Below are 8761 nucleotides of genomic sequence, written 5' to 3'. Positions count from 1 at the left end.
CCCCACATATCCTACCTACCCAGAGGAGTCCCAGGACTCACTTTATTCAAAATATTTGTTTCTTGGTTGAAAATATAACCCCATTGAATTTTCCAAGGGCATACAACTAGGTAGGGGTCAGGAATATTCTAACCAATGAAAACATAATAATTTAATTACCTTGGTATTCAGAATAGCAATAGTCTCAATATAGGGAATTACACAAATATAAGAAGGCATTCAACAACAAGTAAATAACTAAATTTTCATTTCAAATGACAGGGAAAAATGAACATAGCAGAAAAAAGCTTGAGATTATAGTTGACTACAAACCAAAAATGAGCAGGCAATGCAGGAAAATACCATTAGAAGAAGGGTACTGTATGGACTTTTATTCCCAGGCAAGTATAGTGATGTGCATATGTGGAGGTCAACATCCAGAATCAAAACACGGTCCTTTCTCAATGTTGTGTATTATTCTTACATATGTGGAGACATTCTTCTCAGCTGCTGGCCTAAAGTGAATTTTTGTCTCTCCATGACGCCTTTACTGCCAAAGCTCCTTGCTTTTTAAAACATACACTTTAAAAATTTACTCAACATACAGAGAGTTACACTGTAATACATTATCAATGTAATTTATATCATATCAATGACTTAAGAAAGATCAAATTAAATACTTGTTTTATCTATTTTTAAAAATTTTAAATACAATTAAAAATTTACAATTTTAAAATATATAATTTGTTTTTTGTAAGGAGTTTAGATATGTAAGACAGTGTAATATATTTGGGCTGAAAAATCATTGAGATCAATTTTGAAGAATATACACACCAATTTTAAAAAGATGTATAGAAAAAGGAAAAGAGTGAGAAATGACAGAGATGACTAAAACAATGAAAACCTCTATAAGAATGAGGCTTTGCCCCTAGAGAAGGAGGGCTAAGAAATAATGACCATCATCATTAGGTTCAAGAAAGATTTTATACAAAGAATATGCTATTCTACTACTCATCTATTCACCTGAATCAGTGAACTGAGTGAATGTAAACAGGCATAAATAAAGTTAGGAAAAGCTCTAATTGTTTAAAACAAAGAAAACACACAAGTTGAGTAAAGAAATTTTCAGATATTCCATCTGGAAATTTCCCATGGAATCTCTTCCTTCTGATTTTGCCATCCATGTGCCTAGAAACAGATGGCTCTATTCTACCAGATGACCTTGGAGGGTTGTAGATGCAAGGAGATGCCTCTGAATGCAGAAGGTTAAAGTACTACTCTAAAAATAGTGCTAACATAAAAATGAATGCTTCAGAATATTTCCACTGGCCCAAGAAGTTTAGCTTCAAAATGATCGTTTCTTCTTGGGAACTTGAAATAGAATCATGTGATTCACAACTTTTAATGACTTGGATGTGCTACAGATCTTAACCATCCAATGTAACTACTTTTAATCATGCCTGTAGAGGAAAACAAATTCCATTTGGAAAACTGGAAAAGGGAACAGAACATTAAAAGTAAATTAGTAGGCCTGGGGAGATAGCTCAGTGGTTCCACCGCCTGTCTTGCAACCCTGGTACAAAAAAAATAAAGTAAGTTAGTAATTACATGTTTGTCCAATGTCTCTGTGATCTTTGAATATACAGGAATTTGCAAGCAAGCCACTTCTGTAAGTGAAGACTAGCAACAATTGCCAAAAGGTCTTGGAGAGTTGAGTGGTCCGTATCCATTATTCATGGCATGCCTTTACTCAAATAAGGCCAGGTGAATTTTATTGTTAAGATCAAGAAATAGGATTTTATATTTCATCACTTGAATCTTCATATTCATCCAGAAGTTTTTCTTCCTACACAATACAGAAACGTAGTTTACATACTTTGAAGCTAAAAGGTTATATTTTACCTTTTATAAAGAATTATGTAGGAAAAAAGATAGTATCATAGGTTGGAGACTGCTATCCACAACCATTTTGTAAATTTGGCCCCTGGCTGGCATCTGAGAACTTAGATTTTGGGAATGTTCCTATCATTCCCTAACTGATAGAGTGGCTTAATGTGCCTAAATTATTTGGACAAACAAGATGGTTTATACCAAATACCAGCTTTCTTTCTGAGAGCCTGGAATTTTGGTACTTTGTTCGTGGAGAATGCCTATGTGACTATCCCTCAATAAAATCTTGGGCACTGAGCTCTAGTGAGCTTCTTGGAAGAAATCAACTCATACATGTTGTCATGTTCTGCAGAGATTAAGCACATACTGGGTGACTCTGCAGGGAGAAAACTCTTGGAAGCTCATGCTCTGTTTCCTCTGAACTTCACCCCATATGCCTCTTCCTTTTTCTGATTTTGTTGTGGATCCTTTTGCTGTTATAAATTATAGCCATATGTATAACTATATACTAAGTCCTGTGACTCCAGATAGCCAACCATCCAGCATTAAGGTTGTCTTGACTTGGAGGCACATGCTTTGGAGTACTGGTTCCTAAACCTGGCTGATCACTGGACTCACTGATACAGCATTAGAAAAACACTCTCCTAAGTGTCACTTCAACCTATGGACTCAAGATTGTATTTTTCAAAGCTGTTCAGATGCTTCTGGTGGAAAGTCGGCAGGGAATACAGATGCCAAATACCTCGGTAGAAAACAAAACAGCTGCATAAAACTATATTCTCAGAGAGAAAAGGTAATATTGTATGTCTACCACATGGAAGAGTCCAACTGAATATGATTACTGAATATGAATAATGTATAAAGCAGACAGAACACAAAATTTTTCCTTTGTCTCATTGAATCTTCTATGTTAGTGCCAAGAAGGAACAGAAAAATATCCATTTCTGATATGGCTAAAACATAACAAAAAGGCATCCAGTGATAAATGTGTGGTTGAGGAGTGAAGCAGATGTAGAGGGTACAGCAGTTGTTCACTGCAAGTTCTAGTATTTGACACACTAAACTTTGATAGTAAATGAACTAAAAACTATACTAGGTAAGTAAAACATTAGATTCCATGCAACCAGAGTGACTCCAAAGTTTCAATAAGAATACTCCTTGGAAAAAGAGAGGAGGACTTGGCTGAGAAATTAGATCACCAAAGTTGTGACATAAAAAGGAATCTCTAAATTCGGACTCCTTTCTCATTCTTATGGCTTCTTTCAATCTGATCCACCAACTTATTCTGTATCTACACCAAAACCAAAACCCTTCTGAATCAGGATTAATTATGCATATTACCTTGTAGATTAAGACACTTGTTTGATTTTCAAATATTAGAAAAAATCTTGAGGCTGGCTTTTTAGGATGAACACTTCTTATGGACATACTGAGCAATCAGAAAACATGGATATGTTCTCATAAAACACAGAAACGTGGCATGACTGATGAATAAAGAGTTGGTTTCTAAAAGAGATTTCTCTTTAGAGGAAGTAGGCAAATATGTCCCTGATGGATTTGCTTTTCAATAACAAGTTATTGAACCAATTCGCCAAAATATATCTTGAAGAATCAAAAAGCCCTCATTCATAAATCAAATCGTATCTATGGAACAAAACAAAGGAAATGGGAGAGGATGACAGTAGAAAGTGATAACCACAAATATCACCAATAAAAGTTAGTCATATACTGTGGCATTTAAAGCCACAAACCTTAGAATGCAATAATAAAGTGAATTTTCAGAATGTAAAGAAGTCCCAAGAGAAATTATCTATTTAAAAGAATATGAGATGTACCTTTACTGGGTTTGTATATTGCTTACATCCTAACAAAACATTCTAATCCATTTCACAGTGGGATTCAAAGGCAAATTCTCAACAAGGGAAATAGAACTTTGTTTTTTATCTACTCCTGTAGTAATTTAATATAATTTATCAAGTTATTTTTTTTCATAAAGAATCCAGTTGCATACCCTTTCACACTTATCCCAAAAGACTAATCCAGTTTAATTTAGTGTAGGAGCTCAGAAATGATAGTCAAGAGACCTAGACTCTGCCATTAACTTAATCTCTATTTGCCTAAGTTTCCTAATATATCAAGTGGAACAAAAACATTTACCCTTTCTATCTCACAGGTTTGTGAGAGGGTTAAAAATTAGATTATAAATATTAAAGTATTTTGGAAACACATTTTGTAAATCACACAAAAGTGTCCTACTTAATTTGATACATGATTATGTATGCATTACACACCACTAGAAAATTATGAAGAATTGGGAGGTAGTTGATACATTGTTAAGTCCAGCCAGTTTATGTAACATACTGGTAGATAAGAGTCAGAGACATCACAAGATATGTCCAAGAGCACAGGACACAGGCGGAACTAGAAACCATATCTCCTAAGCCCAACATTCTTCTCACTGCTCCTGTTACCTCCTCAAGCACTTCTGTGCATCTACTTTATATTCTGTCGAGGCAGAAGCAGCTGCTGCGATAATTTTCATGTCTTTGCTACTAAATCAGGTCATTCTTCCCCAAAGGGGATTTTTAAAGACAATTTTTTAGCCCAAACAACCTAGTTTCTAACTCCTTACTTCTAAAAGTCTTTGCAGAGCAGGTCACAAAAGCTGGCATCCTGCACACACACACACACACACACACACACACACACACACAATCTTTGACTTGGCTAGCTTCTGTAAGAACTCAGTTGGCAAGAACATCCTATTTCATTTCTGCAAAGGCAAAAGGCCTTGGAACATGATCTCTCAGCACTACACAGGTTTTTAAAAAATATATTTATATGTACACACAATGCTTTCCATGGCAATGAATCTTCTACATTTTTAAAGGTAAGTTGTATGTCCTGACACTATAAATGGTGATAAGGGTATTTCAAATTATCTCCCATTTGCTTACTGTATTAACCAAGAGAGTACATAAAGGGCAATAAAGTTATGTCTTTATCAGAAAAGCATACAGTGCTTTCGTAATCACTGTGCTATCATGCACTATTGTCTCTCAAAGTTTTATAATGTTTTCCAAATAGAACATATGCATAAAATAACTTTTATGCAGTTTGCTCGAGTAAAATATTAAGAATAATCATCACAATGCAGTCCAAGGTGGTTTTCTCATTTTGCTTCTTCCCAGATATTTTAGATACATTTGATGTTATGAATCACATAAAAGAACAGGAGTCCATGGTGCATATGTGCTAGTCAATAGCTACAATTTATTAAGTGCCAATCACATACTAAGTTCCTCACCTGCTCCCTCTCTCTCTCTCTCTCTCTCTCTCTCTCTCTCCTCTCCCTCATCCTGATTATAAATTCCCATAGGGCAAATGTTAGTAACTATTTTGTAAATGAGGAATAAGTGACTCACTGAGATTAAGTGGCTGGCTCATGGTAATAGAGTTGGGAAGCAGCAGAGCTGGGATTTGAACATAGGTATATTCAGCCTCAGCATCCATGCTCATCCACAGCACCATTTTGCCTCACTCTTACAAGTTGTTAGAAGTCTCCAGAATCAACCCAAGGCAGACAACAATATTAATTAAAGAACAGCCGGGGATTTAGCTCAGTGGTTCCACTGCCTGCCTCACAAGAGCAAGGTCCCAAGTTGGATCCCCGGTACCAAAAAAAAAGAAACAGTAAAAAAATAACAAGAACATGCCTCCTTCACCTTACTATCTTAGGAAGGCCACTGAACTTTCCATCTTCAAAGGCACTCACAGATTTGATTAAAAGAAGCAAATTGGGCTGGGGATTTAGCTCAGTGGTGCCACCGCCTGCCTCGCAAGTGCAAGGTCCTAAGTTCGATCCCCGGTACCAAAAAATAAAATAAAATAAAATAATAAAATAAAAGGAGCAAAATGACTCTGTGAGGAATTCAAGGAGTGTACTGGAGAGGTGAGGTGCGATAGCTTTGAGCTGAGTCCACCTGGCTCAAATCCTTGGCTCTGCCTATTACAAGCTAATTGTGTGGCCAGATTGAACCTCCTTGAACCTTACTTCCTTCTCTGTAAAACAGGAAAAACATCCTCATGGTCTTAAATTATGGAATATGTGCAGTGCACACAATGATACAAAGTGTGCGGAACACCTAACAGTTTAGAGGATATTGTTGCATGCTCAATAAATGTTACCTCTCTTCCCTGGAACTTTTGCTGTGAGGTTGCTGTACAAAAATAAAAGACACATTATCAGTAAAACAAAACAAAACTCACAGTTTCTGGTTTAACTGGTTTTTGCTGACACCTAATGGCTCTACATCTCTTGATTTAAGAGACTCTTAAAAAACAAAGAGCGGATATCAAGTATTGGGTTCCTATTTTCAAAAACAGATGTTCTTTTTTTATTGAGCTTAGTTAACACTAAAGTCTAGTCAAGCAGCCCAAAATAAAGCCTCGTTGATTTCTGCTGCCAGTTTAAATAAGAAATTAGTGCTAAGAGTGTGAAGAGTTCCTTGAATTTCTAATTAATATTTTAGCCCCTAAACTGCACATCTCACATTTTCTTATTTTTACATAATAAAAATTTAATCCTCATTTATACCATTCTCAAAGTCTTCCTTTTTAAAAAGTCCTGAAAGGATTTCTGAAAATAAAATAAGAGCCTGGCTACATGCAGAGCTGAAATGAGAACCACCTCTAGGTGGGTCTTTTACCCAAGGAAACCCTGACAGAACTTCAATTGTTTTGCTTCCAGTTTAATCCAAGAGAAAATGCAGCTGTCCTCTTAGAAAAAAGCACATGTATTAGTCAGCTTTTTGTTATTATCGCAAAACATCTGAGGTGAGGCTAAGTTTCTAAAGAAAGGAGGTTTATTGTTTCACAGTTTGGATGCTGAAAGTCCAAACAGCATGGCTCTGGCAAGGGCATCCCATGGCTGTGTTACATCACAGCATGTGGCAATGCTGGGAGGACATGTGAGAAGATAAGATTACATCACAAAACAGGAAGCAATGTGAATTACAAAGTTAAACTTGCTCTTACAACAGCTCATGGGAGTACTGAAATGAGAGCTACTTTAATCCCTTCCAAGGCACTTCAATTCACCCATGGATCTCCCACCAGGCTCTTCCTCTCAAAGATCCCACCTCCCAACACCACCACATTGAGAACCAAGCCTCCAACACACAATCTTTTGGGAGACATACTTAAGCAGTGCACAAATCAGAGCAAACTTTTAAAACATTTGCCTCAGATAAATGAAGAATGGGAGACATTTGGAAAGGAGAATGAAGTTATCAGCTTTAGGCATCTAACATAGTTTTGTATTAAAAGTTAAAACCCACAGTTTCAGATAGGCCAAACTAAAACAAGTTTTTATGAGAGTGTTCACCAATATCACCCCGAGTGATGGGTTCTAATAGAGTTACTTTTAGGCTGAATTTTCATTTCCTGGGAAGCCTTTCTTTCTTTCATCTCTGAACACTTCAAGTCTCAATGTGTCATAGACTATAGCAATGTATGCATGTGAGTAAATTATTTTAGAGACCCTCATGTTAGATTCTTCAGTAGAAACATCAACAAACAGAATTGGGTACAAATACTGTTTGAAATTAGGAATATTGAAGAAATGCTGACTCTAACAAGAAAGTAGCTACTCTTTCTTAGACTATAATTAATAAGAAAAAAAGTACATGAAAAGTAAAATCTCTACTCTTTAATTTTTAAAGCCCAGTGTTTTACCTAGGGTGGGCTAAGAGACTCTGTAGCATGATATAACAGAATTTATAGGTGAAACCAGATGCAGTTTACAGAAAAGTCTAGGTCAAGACAAGACAGAACTCCTTACTTAGAGGTTCATGCTTTGAAAAGGAATACCAATTATACATGGTGATATGCACAGTTACACATCAGAGTCCTACCACCACCACAGTAACTTAACTAGGTGTATTAGTTTGCAAGGACTGCCATAACAAAGACTGGGCGACTCAAACAACAGAAATATATTGTCTCACAATTCTAAAGGCTTAAAGTCCAAGATCAAGATGTTGGCAGGATTGGTTTCTTCTGAGACATCCCTCATTTACTTTCAGATGGCTGTTCTCTCCCTATGTCTTCACATGGACTTCTCGGTGTCCAAATTTCCTCTTTTGATAAGGACACCAGTCATATTAGGAGAGGGCCAACCCAAATCATCTCACATTAACTTAATTACTTCTTTACAGACTCCATTTGCAAATTCCGTCACATTCTGAGGTAGCAGGGATTAGGACTTTAACATGAATTTGGGGCAAGGAAAGGCAAGGATTGGAAATGACAGTTTATCCCACAACACCAGCATAACTCCTGGCACTGGCCTTCCAAAAGAGTGACGGTTTACTCTGCTCTGTTCAACGTTCTGCATTATGAAAACAAACAAACAAAAAAGTAAACCTTCTGCTATCTGCCACCCTCATTTTTTGCCCATCTTTTCTTCAACCATTTTAGCTCTTGCTCTGTCTCTCCCAATCTAAGATAGCCTCTCTGACTTAGATCTTTTTATGCCATAAACCTTCTTTTTGATGAGAGCTGCATCAACATTGTGCTTCCCAGCTACTTCCCAGCACCCACACTGAAAGTCTTTGCAACACTTAACCCTCCTTCTTTCCAGTAATTTGCCTGGCTGCCCAGGATCTCCCATCATGTTACAAAGTTTAAAACCCACAGAATCCCAAAGATCTCCCCCAGTAGGGTTAAAATGGGTAATCTTTCACAACTGGGACAAAGGAAGACCTCTCACAATTTGGTGGCAGTTTTGGTGGCTGGGGACAGCAATTTGTTAGTAGACCTCAGTACCTAACATGGCCAGGACTATTGTCTTTAAACTGTGAAGAATGGACCTTGCCAGTTTACTTCAAAA

Source organism: Heterocephalus glaber, unplaced genomic scaffold (genome assembly GCF_053883595.1).
Source record: "Heterocephalus glaber isolate CG9 unplaced genomic scaffold, H.glaber_assembly_v1.0 deba00001606, whole genome shotgun sequence".
Lineage (NCBI taxonomy): Eukaryota > Metazoa > Chordata > Mammalia > Rodentia > Bathyergidae > Heterocephalus > Heterocephalus glaber.
The sequence above is the reverse complement of the archived record's forward strand: the minus strand, read 5'-3'. Positions refer to the sequence as shown.